This window comes from Pelodiscus sinensis, chromosome 3 (assembly GCF_052426305.1).
Source record: "Pelodiscus sinensis isolate ZL-2025 chromosome 3, ASM5242630v1, whole genome shotgun sequence".
NCBI lineage: Eukaryota > Metazoa > Chordata > Testudines > Trionychidae > Pelodiscus > Pelodiscus sinensis.
The window spans coordinates 9,908,760-9,924,258 of record NC_143054.1 but is presented as its reverse complement, the minus strand read 5'-3'; the positions used below and the strand labels follow the sequence as shown (position 1 = coordinate 9,924,258).

General features: G+C 45.1%; 1 long non-coding RNA gene across 1 annotated transcript; it reads left to right on the top strand.

Moving 5' to 3' along the window:
• The first annotated feature begins 7,467 nt into the window (after positions 1–7,467).
• LOC106732949 (uncharacterized) lies at positions 7,468–15,005 on the top strand. The gene is made up of 4 exons (XR_001369187.3): positions 7,468–7,536; positions 11,104–11,197; positions 13,583–13,706; positions 14,827–15,005. It is a non-coding gene; the product is annotated as an uncharacterized LOC106732949 (long non-coding RNA).
• The last annotated feature ends 494 nt before the right edge of the window (positions 15,006–15,499 follow it).

Sequence of the window (15,499 nt, the reverse complement as noted above, 5' to 3'; positions counted from 1 at the left end):
CAGTCACTGACTGACTCTGAACTGTTGCGTTCTATGGCAGTGTTTCTCAACCTGTGGTACGAGTACCCTTAGGGGTACTGAAGAGAAGTCTGGCGGGAGTACGTCAACACAACAGAAATTTGGAGAAAATTGAATTTTTATTTTAAGTTTTACAGTGCTTTATTATTTTTGTACTTTTGACACCCAAAAATTTCATCGCCCACCTAGCTATAATTAAGTTGTTTAAATAAATGTGTTGCAATAGTAGAAAAAAAATGTGTGTCTGAAAACTGTAGGTACTGGGGGTATTTATAATTTTTTTTTTTTAAAGGGGTACTTATAACTTTTTTTAAAGGGGTACTTTATAAAAATGGTTGAGAAACACTGCTCTACGGCAACTAAATCCACACCCCTCCCTCTGCTCCAAAATCTGGTCTGCAACATTGAGAAGGAAAACAATATTGGGGTAAGCTGTGTTCAGGTCTCATGCCTGATTCTTTTCCCTGTGACACTGACTGCTGTAAATTTAGGAGTCACTCCACTGAAACCATCATAGTTAGACTAGAACAAAACTGGAGCAACTGAAATCAAAATCAAACTGCAGTGTGTCCCCCTTGCAAAACCCTGTCTTTTAGGTCCTCCTGGGGCTTCAATATCATATACACTCCCTAAGGGCACATTCAAAATATCTTTCTTCTTCTTCTTCTTCTTATTATTATTATTATTTCTTGCCTTATGCAGCTAGAAAGGTAGTAGCAGAGAGAAGGGACCTTACCTGCATCTCGGTCAGCATTTTATACTGTTTGGCTGTGTCTAGACTGGCAAGTTTTTCCACAAAATCAGATGATTTTGCGGAAAAACTTGCCAGCTGTCTACACTGGCCGCTTGAATTTCCAGAAAAGCACTGACGATCTCCTGTGAAATCATCAGTGCTTTTCCGGAAATACTATGCTGCTCCCGTTCGGGCAAAAGTCTTTTTCCGAAAAACTTTTGTGCAAAAGGGCCAGTGTAGACAGCATAGTACTGTTTTCTGCAAAAAAGCCCCGATCGCGAAAATGGCGATCGGGGCTTTTTTGCGGAATACCGCGTCTAGATTGGCCACGGACGCTTTTCCGCAAAAAGTGCTTTTGCGGAAAAGCATCCTGCCAATCTAGACGTGATTTTTCCGAAAATGCTTTTAATGGAAAGCTTTTCCGTTAAAAGCATTTCCAGAAAATCATGCCAGTATAGGCGTAGCCTTTGCGTTTTTCTGTGGCCTAGCCAGCTGGTGAGCTAATTACCTCATTAGCTCGTCAGATGCCCTAAAAATGCAAATGACCCCAGTAAACTTCCAAACTCAGACTGCCCAGCTACTTTCTATTCCAATTACACCCAGCCCTCCTGCACGTTTGACATGACAAGTGTGCTGGCTCCCAGAAGGCCAGTGAGGGGATAGAATGAATTGCCGGACAAGGAACAGTCAGATGTGGAGGGTCATTTGTGGGTAGGGGCCAACAGCATCTTTCTTAATAAAGAAGAACATAAGACTGGCCACACTGGATCAGACCAAAGGTCCATCCAGTGTCCTATCTGCTGACAGTGGCCAATGCCAGGTGCCCCAAAAGGAATGAACAGAACAGAGGCTCAACATAGGGGAAGGAGAGCTCAATAGCTTGAGCATTGGCCTGCTAAATCCAGGGTTGTGAGTTCAATCCTTGTGGAGGCCATTTAGGGATTTGGGGCAAAAGTTTGTCAGGGATGGTACTTGGTCCTGCTGTGAAGGCAGAGGACTGGACTTGATGACCTGCAAGGTCCCTGCCAGTTCTAGGAGATAGGCAATCTTTATTTATTTATCCATCATTTGCAACCTGGGGATAGATTGTGTTTGTGGGGGGATATAGAACTTTTTTTATTTCCTACGTAAGTAAAACATGATTTTGATCACCTGAGGCTGCCAGTGTTGCAAATGCTGTGATTGCATCTGTCCTCAGCAATTTCTTGAAAATAGGATGCTTCCTTCAATTGCTGGGAGAGTGACATGTAAAGATCCTGAAACAAGTGCAAAGTGTTATCCTCTATCAGCTGCCAACTTCATCTGGAGAAGTGGGCTGTGCCCACAAAAACTCACAATATACCATCTACATTTTTCAGAAGCTTCAGGGGGTAGCCAAGTAGCTCTTTGTCTGTGCAGATTCTTGCATTAGTACCCTTCCTATCTAATTGCTATCCTATGATCCTTATCTGCTTCTTTTAACTATCCAATCTTTAGGTGCTTATAGATTACCAGTTCTGCCTACTTGTTTTTTCCCTTTGATATTTTCATACCCTCTGCTCCTTGTTTCCCACCCCTTTCTTTTTTTTCCTTCCCCCTTTTCCCTTCTTCCCTATTTATTTTGGGTCTGCACATCCTAAACTCAAAACTCCGGTTATCTGAAGAAGTGGGCTGTGCCCACGAAAGCTCATGGTACCATCCACATGTTTTGTTAGTCTTTAAAGTGCTGCCAGACTATTTGTTGCTTTTCAAGTTTATCGTCTACATTTTTGTGAGTCTCTAAGAGGCTGCGGGACTAGTCATTGTTTTTAAAGTTTTTTTCCAGTTACAGACTAACATGGCTACCCCTCTGAAACTTTTAAACATGTGGCTAGTTATGCCTGTAATAAATTCAATCATGTTACACTGGGATGTGGATCATAGATGTGTGTGAGCCCACGTTCATAGTGTCTTTTCTGTACGTACTGTCCCACCTTCAGACATGGCATTGCCAGGGTGACAACAAATACATATATAACCCAGAGACTCAGACCATTCAGAGCTCTCTGTGGCCTGGGACAGGAAGTGCAAGGGCAGTGCAGAGAGATGTTTGGGTGGCTTAAGCAGCAGCAGGAAAGATACAAGGCAGCTCTAATTCCACCTTTTGCCTCCAAGGTGCCCACGTGGGGCAGGGTGTCAGGAATCAGGGCCTCAGGCAAAGCCTGTCTCCATGCTACCTCAGCCTAATTATAGGAGGACAGCCTGATTGGCTGTCACTGCTGGCTCATGGGAAGAGCCAGCTGATCCTAGCTTACGCCCAGCAGCAGGAGCGGTCAGAGGCTGCTCAAAGCACTTGCCTATGGCTGCGTGTTTCTGCATCTTCCCAGCCACCCTCCCACCTTTTCCCACTCCTGCCTTGAACAGAGCCTTGCCTCATTCCAAATCACCCAGTTCTGATCCTTGGCTGCAACTCTTACTCCTGCCATGAGGCCAACTACCCACACCCCAGTTATGTCAGGTAGGCAGTCAGTCACTGGCTCTGGAGTTGGAATTTCCTGCATCGTTGCCAGATTGGCCCAGTGCCTGGCCAAACATCTCACTCGTGCACTTAGCAGGTGAACTGGCAGCATTGCCTCTCCGTGTGTGAGAGGGTGTCATGGGCAGCTATGAATAAGGCACTTCTGGGAGCCAGCATCCTGGCTTCTAAGAAAGTGCCAGGGGACCGGGGGTAGCTAGAGTAGGAAGGAGACCGGCATATGGGTAGGACATTTTAATGGGGATTGTTTGCACCTGTGGTGCATCTGATGTGCTAATGAGATAATTACTGCTCACAGAAGACAGCAAGCAATATAAAATGCCGACCAAGGAACCAGTAAGGTTCCTTCTTTCTGCGGTTACCTTGTGCTGTGCCAGGAACATAAGGCAGGAAATAATAAGACACTAGAAGGTGCCTCAGGGAGGGTATGAGTTTATGCCAGTTTTTTTTTTTTTTTTTTTTTTTTTTTTTTTTGCAATGGGCACTGTGACAGACAGCAGGCTAAGCCAGAGCTCTGCCACTGTAGCCTGGCTGAAAAGGCTGATTGCAGACAGCTGAACAAACCCAGGCCTGAGGGGCTAATAGAAGCAGCTGTGGGCCTCATTAGCCAGAGGGCTATAAAAGGCAGAGGACTGGGGCTAGGAAGGAGAAGGAACAAGGGGTTAGGGTGTGGTGGAGTGTGAGCTCAGGCATCTAGGAAAAGGGAAGTTGAACTCTAAAGACTGTAAATAGAAGGTGGTGGGAAAGTGACAATAAAGGCATAAGTGATTGCACTGAAGGTCTCTGACTAATTTGTGGACCAGAAGGTGTCCTAAGGCAAGAAGCCAGAGCAAAGACCTTGCCATAGCATATACCTGCCACTTGATTCTGAGTCTAATTTACACCAGTTTTATGCTAGTGTTGTTATGATGGCTTCAGTGGAGTAACTCCTGTTTTACAGCAGTGAGTGTAATAGGGGAAATGAAGTCAGGTCAGAGTCCTGCATGCAGCTTGAGAAGAAAAAGGAAGTTACTCTACTATGGAAGATGAAGAGTAGAAGAGGGTCTTGGTGGCATGAGTGTAGAGTCAGACTGATTGAAGCCAGCTCTTGGAGACCACAAACTGAATCGATTTGTAACAATTCTCAAAAAGAGATTTTCCCACAGGAGCTCATGGAAACCCTCACAGATGTGTGGACCATGGTCCACAAACACCTAGATTTGTATATAGCATGTGATAGGAATGTTTTAGGGTATTATTTTTAGTTTCAACCAATAAACTAAAGGTTTTGTGACACAAATGAGTGATAGAAACAACCCCCTTGCTTCCTAGCCACACTTCTGCAAGATTAAAAGAAGCCAACTTTTGTTTAATTAAAAAGGGAGGGTAACTAATCTTATATAGGATAATGCAAGGGCTCCCTTCTGAATTTTTCCAGTTTACAATGTTCTTTGCATTACCCAGATAAACAGCACTTCAGTATTCCACTGAAGCAGCATCTAATAATTTTAAAAGTAAATGGCTGTCTGCCAGATTCCTGGAGATCCTGCCTGGAGAGTTAGTCACAGTGCCTACTGTTCATGGAAAAGGGAATCTGATTTGTTTACATTTCCCCATAGAGCAAGGATAATATGTTTGATTTCAAATCAAAAGGCACAGGAGGAGTCCCCTGTCGCTCTCCAGAGAGCGAAGAGGTTCCTGGATTACTTTACCATAAGGAATTTATTTTCCCTACTGCCATGTTCTGTTAGGCTATGTTTACACTGGTGGGTTCTTATGCCAGAAATATGCAAATGAGGCTAAGCGTGGAATATTGCCAAGCCTCATTTGCCTTAGTGTTGTAAGGAGAATAGTGATATGTATCTAGCTAGATAAGTTAAGTGCTTACAAAAAGACTATACCTCAGAAGAGCATGATTCACCTACTAGAGGCTATGTCTACACTGGCGGGTGGTTGTGCCAGAAGTATGCAAATAAAGCTAAGCGTGGAATATTGCCAAGCCTCATTTGCATACCTAATGAGCCACCATTTTTGCAGAAGAGGCTCTTGCGCTAGAAGGAGCTGCCTACACTGCTCCTTCTTGTGCAAGAAAAACCCTCTTGCACAATGCCGTTATTCCTGAAAATAATCAGCGTAGCGGCATTGCGCAAGAGGGTTTTTCTTGCGCATGAAGGGACAGTGTAGACAGCTCCTTCTAGCGCAAGAGCCTCTTCTGCAAAAATGATGGCTCATTAGGTATGCAAATGAGGTTTGGCCACACTAATTGTCCATACGAAGACTGATGTTTAAACATTAAAAAGCCCACGTAACAGTTTTGAAATTGATATTGCCGAAATGAACATAATTATTGCCTTTGGGCTTCCAAAAGGGGAAATTCCAGGCTAAGAGTCAGTACTGAGTTGCTTCAGGGACTCCTCAGCCCTGAAATGGCTTGACATTCCCTATATTTAGTGGCTATGAAGAACTAATGAACTCTAGACATTATTTTAATCCATATGACTCTGTTCTGTAATCGCTTAATAATAATGATTGTTACCTACACAGCTGCATAGAAAGACAAGGAGGATTCCAAAGAATAACAATTGGGAGGCAAAACATATTTTACAAGCAAGCACCCTGTAATGAATTCTAATGTTTAATTTTTCAGTGTCTTAAATTAGATCTCCTGCTGTAATCTCTTTTTTTAAAAGCCGAAATATAGAATGCAGAATTATTGCACATTCACATATTTTATTAGACAAAATAGAATGGGAAACAATTAAGAAATTACATAATGCAAAAAGGAAGGTGGCTAGATATTTTACGAACGGGAGCAGCTAGCAGGGGAGTTTTGTGAGGCAGTTCTCCAGATATAGGAGGGGCGTGACCCTTGGGGTAAGTCATCCATAGGGCATGTTTGTAATGTGATTGCTGCTTGACTGAAAGATACTGTGTGGTCTGTGTGTGTGGAGGACTGTGTGTTGTGGCTAGTAACAGGCTAACCAAAGCTGAAAGCTTGTTAATGAGACTTTGATTCCTAATCTCTTTAGCACCCATCAACTCTTAACCGTGGGGCAGGGCTATTCGGGAAAGCCAGGGCTTTAAAAAGGCTACTCCTAAGCAGTTAAAAGAGTTAGGCTATGTCTACACTGGCAGCTTCTTGCACAAGAATAGCCGTGACCAGAACAACAATGTCTGCAGTGTTAAGCCTCGCCCTGGCCTTGTCCAAAGTATGGATCTTTAACACACCACCCTGGATCTGACTCAAGCTTGGGCATGCACGTATGCTCACACGCAGGCCAGACCAGAAAGTGTGGGGGGAAGTCAGGAGTGCTTGCCCAATTATGCATAACTTGTATCGGACAGCGAGACCAGGCCAAAAAGACCAGAAACAACCTGGTACTAGGACATCCCATTTTTTGATGAGAAAAATTCAAGAGTCAGCCAGAAAAACTATTAATTAAGCACTTTTGCAATATTTTGGTATAGGAAAATGTATCCTAGATATTGGCATAATAGGTATCTTACTTAAACTGTAGTTGATTGGTAGATATTACTAGAATGACCAAGTCTCCCTTTGCTATACATTGGGTTAAGTAAGAACCATCAGTGGGAGGGAATAAGCAGATTGATCCACAGGTCCTGCTTTCGATGGAACAGGAAGGAATGGACCCCTTCACCCTGGCAAGCCCAGTGCCTGGCATTCCGATGCATGAGAAACAAGGGAATCATGACTTCCTGGCTGGTACTGTAGGTAGCATATGGGTGAAGTGTAAGTGAACTAGGCTTAATTATTGTATTACAATAGTCTTCTATTACTTGCTGTGTGCTGTATTAATTGCTTTAGATTTTAAACCTGAAATATTTTAAATTGTATAGTGATTGTAAGGCTTGTAAAACTTAAATAACTATGTTAACTGTTTAAAGCTTGCAATAAATAGGAGAATGGTTAAGTCTCTCTGGAGTGTTCTCGTTTCCCTTGGATCTAAAAACCGAACCACACAACAATGTCCTAAGAGGCTTTGCTCAAACGCCTGTGGCCTAATATGTTTTACACAATCTGGGGTGGAACAAGAGGTGTTGCCCCATGGATTTTGCAGAGACAGGGCTGGAAGCTTTCCAACATCCAGATTGTGGTCCATATCTTTCTGAGATGCGAGAGTCACTTTCTGATTGGTCCACACAACCACGTAACCAAGAAGAAACCAAGCCTTCAGCAACTGTATAAAACAGGCAGGTGGGTCAAACCATCAGTATGAAGCTCAGATAACTGGATGAGAGAGACAGACCAGTAGGAGTGACTCCACTTGGCTACTGAGAGCATCTCCTCTAGGTAATAACTATAATCACTACTTTTTACTCACCCTATTAACCCTTTTATTTAAAGTCAGAACTAGGGAAATGGCGTTGAGATCCAGAAGGAGATGAAGACAACTGTGTCAACCTTGTGAGTGACTGACCTACCTCAATTAACTTTGTAGATATCTAAAGAGACCACTCAGGGTCATGCAGACCCGGAGAACAGCCCCGCCTGCCAGTTTTAATGGATAGGTGTCACAGTTCCATGCATTTTGTTTACCCTAATGAAAACTTGGTTATTTAACTGAAGTTAAAATGATCTGTAAGATCATTCCAGTTACTCAAGTTCACTTTATCCAGAAATCCTAATTAGCTGTATGCCTTGCCTCTCTCCCTTGCAGTTGTATGTTAATAGGGTTTCCAGGTGTCTGGTTTTGAACCAGAGAGTCCGCTATTTGAGCTTTCTGTTAGGGAAACAAATTGAGAAAATATAAATGCCTGGTATTGTCTAAATAAGATGTCATGGAGATTGTGATGTAATGTCAAGTGTGTCTGGCATTTTTGTTGAAACCATTTGGCAACCCAATACAAGGTTAATTACCTCAAAAGTGACTAGACTTAGGGCTGTTGGATCCGTGATTTGGGTGGAGTTTGGGATCAGGACATTGAGAAAAGAGGGAGAGGAAGAATGAGGGAGAAGGTGGGAAGGAGAGAAAAGTTGGGGAGAGAGAGATAAACAGGGAAGAAAGAACAAACACAATCATCTAACCACCTTCATTCTCCTCTCTAGAATTTCTTAATTGCTTTATATGAAGAGGAAGGGAATGGCAGAGTAGCCACAGAAGACTGGCGCTACCTTCCTGCTTCTAGAGACTCATAGACTCATAGACTTTAAGGTCAGAAGGGACCATTATGATCATCTAGTCTGACCCCATGCACAATGCAGGCCACAGAATCTCACCCAGCCCCTCCTAGAATAATCCTCTCACCTATATCTCAGATATTGAAGCCTTCAAATACTTTGAAGACTCCAAGATGCAGAGAATCCTCCAGCTGTGATTTGTACACCATGCTACAGAGGAAGGCGAAAAACCTCCAGGGCCTCTGCCAATCTACCCTGGAGGAAAATTCCTTCCTGACTCCAAATATGGCGATCAGCTAAACCCTGAGCATGTGGGCAAGACTCACCAGCCAGAGACTCAGAAAGTTCTTTATAGTAACTCCTATCATCCCTCCATTGACCTATTTCCCACTGATAATGAATGGTCAATTAGTTACCAAGATCATGTTATCTCATCAAACCAGGACATAGTGGCACTCAAAGCCACAAGGACAAGTACACATAGTTAAGGGTAGGGATCGCTCACTATTCCAGGGCTAGCAGTTATGGTATAGCAGCACCAGGAATGCTTCTTTCTCCTGTGTCTCCTCCCTCCCCCGAGTCCTTCCTTCTTCTTTTCTCTCCTCTGCCCTCTTCTCTGCCTCCCTTTGGAATCTCTTCATGAAACACATCACTTCAGCACACAGGGAAGCAGTTTGGCCGCACCCTGTCTGACTCCCTCTTGCTTCCAGCACTGAATTCTCTAACAGTTCTGCTTGTCCAAATTCCTGGTTACCTGAAAAGTTTTGAATGTCATAGAATCCTAGAACACTAGAACTGGAGGGGACCATGAGAGGTCATCGAGTCCAGTCCCCTGTCTTCACGGCAGGACCCAGTACTGTCTAGACCAGTGGTCCCCAACTTTTTGGGGCTGCTGGGTGCCTGGGGGTGGGGCCGCGCATGTACTGTGCGCCTGGGGCCCGGGGCGCAAGAATGGCTTGGGTCGGCCCTGGTCACTCGGCGGGTGCACATAAATGTCCCAGAGAGTGTCATGGCGCCTGCGGGCACGGCATTCGGGACCATTGGTCTAGAGTCTAGACCCGTGGTCCCCAACCCGGTGCCCGCGGGCGCCATGGAGTCCGCCGGGCTCTTTACATGCGCCCGCGGAGCAATCTGGGCTGGCAGGTGCCAGCCCCGGGCGCATGGACGGTCCCGGCCCCGGGAACACCGCGCGTGCCCTTGCCGGCTCTGGCGCCGCGCGTGCCCCGGCCCCGCGGCGCTTACGGGGGGGGGGGGCCGCCGGGCACGCGGCGCTTACGGGGGGGGGGCCGCCGGGCGCGCAGCGCTTGCCAGGGGGCGCCTTCCCAGGGCGCGCGGCTATGGAGGGGGCCCCGCCCCCGGGCATGCGGCTGGGGGGGGCCCCGCCCCCACCCCCGGGCGGGCAAGTGTCCCAGCCCCCAGGCGCCCAGCGGGCGAACGGCCACGCCCCCTGGCGCCCGCCAACCTGAAAAGGTTGGGGACCACTGGTCTAGACCATCCCTGATAGATGTCCCCCAAGGTGGTCTGTGCTGTCACAGAAATTGAATCGTAGTTGTTTGGAAAAGTGTTTCTCAATCTTTTTGATACCAGGGCTTGCTTTTATCCCTAAGCTGTGCCAGGGAAATTTCAAGGATCGGTGCTGGTCCCTGAAGAAACATCAGTTTAAAAATTCCGGTTGCTCGCTACATCATTAGGAATGTTGAAGTATTCGGAACAGGAAATTTCTCCTCAATAGAAGATAGCAGAGAACCATCCTGTTTCAGAGTTTTAGCCTAGAAATCATACAGAATTTGTGTTTCAGAGAAACCGACAGCTTCTTTCACAAATGGAGGAAGGCACTTTTAATTGGCTGGTTCACTAAAGATTGATCACACAATTGGACTATTTAGTTAATCTTGAATATTTAAATAAAGTAATCTAAGACCATAGGATACTGGTAATATTCCAAATAAATTCATAGTTTAAATATCTACATTATGGGTATATAATGGGGTTTGGTTTTTAATATCTGATAAAGAATTGGATTTTATTCTTAGTGCTTAAGTAATTTGACTGATTTTCTAAATTGTAACTTTCGAGCTGTTTGTAGAACTGCCACAATTCCTCCCTTTCATTCCATGGAGGAAACATTTGATTAGAAATGGATAAGAAGCTTCACTAAATGATTCCTAGTCCCATACTAGTAGCAAATCACTGTGCCTGCATAGTACAAATTGAGAATAAAGTCACCTTATGTAACATGATTGTGATAAGGCCATGCATGAATTGATGGGGTGTATCAATTGCTGGTAAACTGTAACATCACATCATGAATTAATTCATTGTTATAAATAATATAAGCACAAATATCCAGCCATCTTTCTTTTTCTTTTTGTAACTTTTTTGTTATTGCTTTCAATCCTATTCTGGCTAATAAATTAGATTTCTCATGGTAATTTCTTTTTTTCCTTAGCCAAGCTACAGATGAGAATTACAGCACAATTATATATTTTAAGTCACTGGAAAATGAAAATTAGTTACAAAATATAAGTTTGTACTATCTATTTTGCCTCACAGAAGGGTATGTCTCTGAAATCCTTCTCATGTTTCTATGCAGCTCTATTGATAACAATAATTATTAAAACATTATGGAACACAAATATTCTTTGGATTAAAATAATATTTCTAGATCTCATCATATCTCGCTATGTGCTTTAAAAATTGGACCTCACTATGTCCCCTTTGCCTTGCTGTTCTTTTCAGACCAGTGGCACTGAGTTCCCCAGCTGAACTTCAGTCATGAAGATCCTTTACCTGTTCTTTGCTGTTGTCTTTCTGGTGCTTCAGGGCCCAGCAGGTAAGATGTAAAAAGGGATACTATAGAGGGGCATTTGGGACCCTCCAGTTAGATTGCCTTACATTCCTATTTTTACTGACTTTTATCCTTAGGAGCTCTAGCACTTCCGCAGTTTGCAAACTTTACATCCAAATTGCCAGAGGAACTGTCTGGAAGTCAGGGATGCATGTTTGCTGCCCCAAGAAAAATCCTCAAGAGACCAGTGCTTATAGCAGGGAGCCAGCCGACCATGACTTAAAACATAACTGCTGCTGCTGGCGATGGTTAATAATTCTGTGTCTTTCATAACCTGTGTTAGAAAGTCAGGCCCTGTGTCTGTAGCCAGACACGAACCCCATCTTGTTCCCCCCCACCCCCCCCGAGAGCAAGAGAAAGGCAGTCAGCCTTTGATGCCCTGGGAACGCAGGTGTGCTGCCTGTCCCTGACTCTACCATAAACAGAAACCAGACAGTAAATGGGCTAGCTGACGACCCGGGGCCTCCCGTCGCCCTGATGGCTAGTACCAGTAATTGACACGCCTGCACTGTCCCAGGAGAGGAATCTTCGCCCATCACATACCAGAGGTGCCCATTGTCTGCATTTTCCCAGGTGTGAATTATGCTTTGCACCCTTCGTGGGAAACTTTGGCATTCAAAGCCATTTTTCCTAATTGGCCACTTGAGCCCAGGAAGAAGCCTACATGACCCAAGGGGTATAAAAGAGGTTCAGCAGCCCACCCCATTTGAGCTCCAATCATCTATACCTGCTGGCAGGTATTGATTGTCTCCTGAGGTCTTTGGGACGCCCAACCTCGCCCTACTTCTTCCCGAGGGATTGAGAGAAAGACGCTGGCCACGCCAAGTCTGGAACGCAGGGGTGAGAATATATACCTGCTATGTGTCTATTTTGCATGCGTTTAATAAGAGCTCAGAGAACCAAAAGGGTTTCATGGTACCTGTAAGTGACTTCTTAGTGTAATTTCTGTCCTGTCCTTTGTAGTGTCTGTGTTATCTGTAACACAGCAGTAGCATTTAACAACTAAGTTTACCCTGTAACAATAAAATAGTAACTGTTTAAGCTTTAACCTGACTCCTTCAGTTGCTGTAACAGAACCAAGCACAATTTAAAAGAACTTCAGCCGGTCATAAGGGACTCACTGCCCTGACCGTCGGCTGACAGTGTCCCACTGAGAGGTTTCACAGCTGGTAACACAACTTGGGTCTCTTAAATGGCAGCTCCTCATTTATGTCTTAACCCTGCTGCATCTCAGGATCGGTCACTATTACATGCTTAGTGTTGTCCTAGAAATGATAGTATCTGAGGGCAGAGTATAACAGTATTGATATTTAAGTTGCCTTGCTTGCGACAGTTAAAAATGTTCTAACCTAAATATTCTATAAGCTTTGTCTGGGCACATTAGGACTTCATGTTTGAAATAGAAAGCCCTTCAGGTTTGAACCAAAGCCTGTCAGGCCCAGCTAAAGAGTTTGGGGGGCCCAAGGTGGTTGGCTGTGAGTGAGTGGCCAAGCAGGCGGGTGCTGGGCAGTGCAGGGCCCTGAAGGTGTGGGGCCAAAGGCAACGGCCTTGCTCACCGTGCCCTAAGGCAAGCCTGCCAATTGGTCATGAAGATAGCATTCCCCAGGGAATCTTCAGGAAAAAAAAATCTACCCAGCATCTCCCAGACAGACAGGAATTCAAACCAGAAGGGACTTTTTCAAGCGTCCGTGTTTCAGAAAGTCGTAGCGATCCAACTCAGAGCTGAGCCAATGCAACCTGATGATCCTTTCTGGCACCTCGCTATCAAGGGGAGTCAAACAGAAGCTGGAGGCGTAGGCAGATACTTGCTTTGTAGAGCATCAAGGCATTGGCAGCAAAGGGCACCATGCTCAGAGCTATGGTTCTTAATGCTGCAACCAGAGAGCCACATTTAATTAACGTATTTATCATAGAATCATAGAGCTGGAAGAGACCTCAGGAGGTCATCAAGTCCAGCCTCCTGCCCAAGGCAGGACCAATCCCAACTAAATCAACCCAGCCAGGGCTTTGTAAAGCCGAGACTTAAAAACATCTAGGGATGGAGATTCCACCACCTCCCTAGGGAACCCAGCCCAGTGCTTCACCACCCTCCAAGTGAAATAATTTTTCCTAATATCCAACCTAGAGCTCTTCCACCGTAACTTGAGACCATTGCTCAAGTTTAATTAACTCCTTTCAGTCTCTTCATAGAGGCTGAATGTGCCCAGAACAGTAGCTGCTTAAATAACACTAAAGCTGTCATACAATTTCGTACTTCAAGTTATTTGGGATGACTTGGCCAGAGAGGTATAGGAATGGGAAATGCTTGTCATTGTCAAAGTCTTTGGCCTGCTCTTCATTCTGATCTTTAGACTATTTGATTCTGTGCAGCAGTCTCCCAGGCTCAGAGGATCAGGAGCTGTACTTTCCCGGGGGGTGTCTGTTACCGTAGAAGATGCCCTACTGGTACTTGGATGGGGGAGAATTGTCTTGGAGGGGGTGTGTGTTGTTACAGGTAAGTTCAGCATTCCACAAGGCAGACACTGCAGTGTGGACAGAAATGCCTGTTCCTCTCCTTCTTACTATTGCACAAGGCTCTTGGAGCTCAATGCCCATTAGCCCAGCCTAGAGGCAGGGGGAAAATGAGCCTTAAATCCTTTTCTACTGCCCCTTAAACCTGACATCTTCCAGCAGCATCTCGAGCCCCTCCCCAGCTCCAGCGCTGGCAACCGGGACAGCACCGCGCTATTATGGCACTGGTGTGCTGCTCAGGTTTTGGGCAATCCCCACCAATCTCTTTATGGAGCTTTTATTGCCACTGTATCCTGCCAAAGATTTGTCTCTGGCCAGAGGCTGGGGCTCAAACATTCCAATGTCTGCATTGCTTTTATATATTAAGGTCGGGAAATCAAGCAGGAAAAACAAATGTCTGGAGGAGAGAAGGTAGGGACTGTGTGAAATCTATCCATCTGCAGGAGAAGTGAAAGTAACAGAAGATTTACCCAGCATTGCCTGGGTCCTTAACTCAATTAAGTTTTGTTTCCCCCAGTTTAAACCATTGCTCTGGGGTGGTGCTGGGAATGAGGGGTTCCATCTGCAGGCTGTCCCAGTGAGAGAGGGCAACCCCAGCCCTCTCTCAACCCTACCACCGTGAGGCCAGGTGAGAAGCACCTCTCCATGGCTGCAGAAGCTGCAGCAGGCACAGCCAGGAGAGGGGTGCATGTCCCCCGGCTGGGGCAGGTCCAGGTTCATTTGCCTCCTGTACCCCCAGCCAGAGTGAGGAATGCAACAAACTCAGCACTTTCCTCTCACTCCCTGATGAAGAGGAACATCCAGCAATACCTCTGTATGAATTGCAGGGAGGAGCTTCAGCGTCTGGGGGTGGGAGACAGACAGGGTGCCTCCAGCACTGTAATTTTTTAGCGACTGGCTTAGATTCATATGACTATCCCCATTCAAACTAACAGAATGTTGCAGTAGGGAAAAAAGAATTCCTTGTGCTGCAGTTTGTGGAACCCTTTCTTTTGCCACGAAGTGACTTGGGAAGTCCTCCTCTGTCTTTTGATTTGAACTAGGGTGTGTTGTGTGTTTTATGAGAAACTTAAAAAAAATCTCATTCAATTTTCTATGTACAGACGATACCCTGACTGATTATCCAGCCACTTGCTTCTAAAATCATCTGACTCTGCTTCAATGGAATCCTAAAGTGCTGTTCATTTGGACTGGGAAGAACTTTGTGAGCTAGAGAAATTCAAGAAGGCAGCCCTTGTATCCCTCATAGAGGATTTCTCCCTTTCCTTTTAATAAAAGCAAGCTGGCTCGAGATAATATCGCTGATGTGTGTGTGCATTGTGGGAGACAATTGGGCTGTTTCTAGTGTTCTTCTCCATTAGAACTCTGTCATGAAACTGGTGTAAAGTGAGATCCAAACCAACCACATGATTGTCCATAATAAGTACAAGCCGCAGGCTTTAAGTGAGAACACGCAGAGCAAAGTAGATTACAAACTCAAAAGTAACAGGAAATGCTTAGCTAATTCTACACTAAAATCCTCTGCACAAACTTCTTATAAACTCACCCAAACACTGTTCCTGTTCCAGCTTCATCTTCAAAAACAGGGAAATTTCCATTTCTGGTAGGGGTCTCCAGTTTACCCTCCTTGGGTGTGTGCATGTAGCCAGCCCAAATACAAAAGATTCCTACGTTCCTATTCTTTTTAAAGAGTTCCCTTATTGCATGGGGAGTCACCTGGCCACTCCCCACAAAGCACTGTTAAGACTGAAGGACAAAAGGCTATTTGCATAGGAT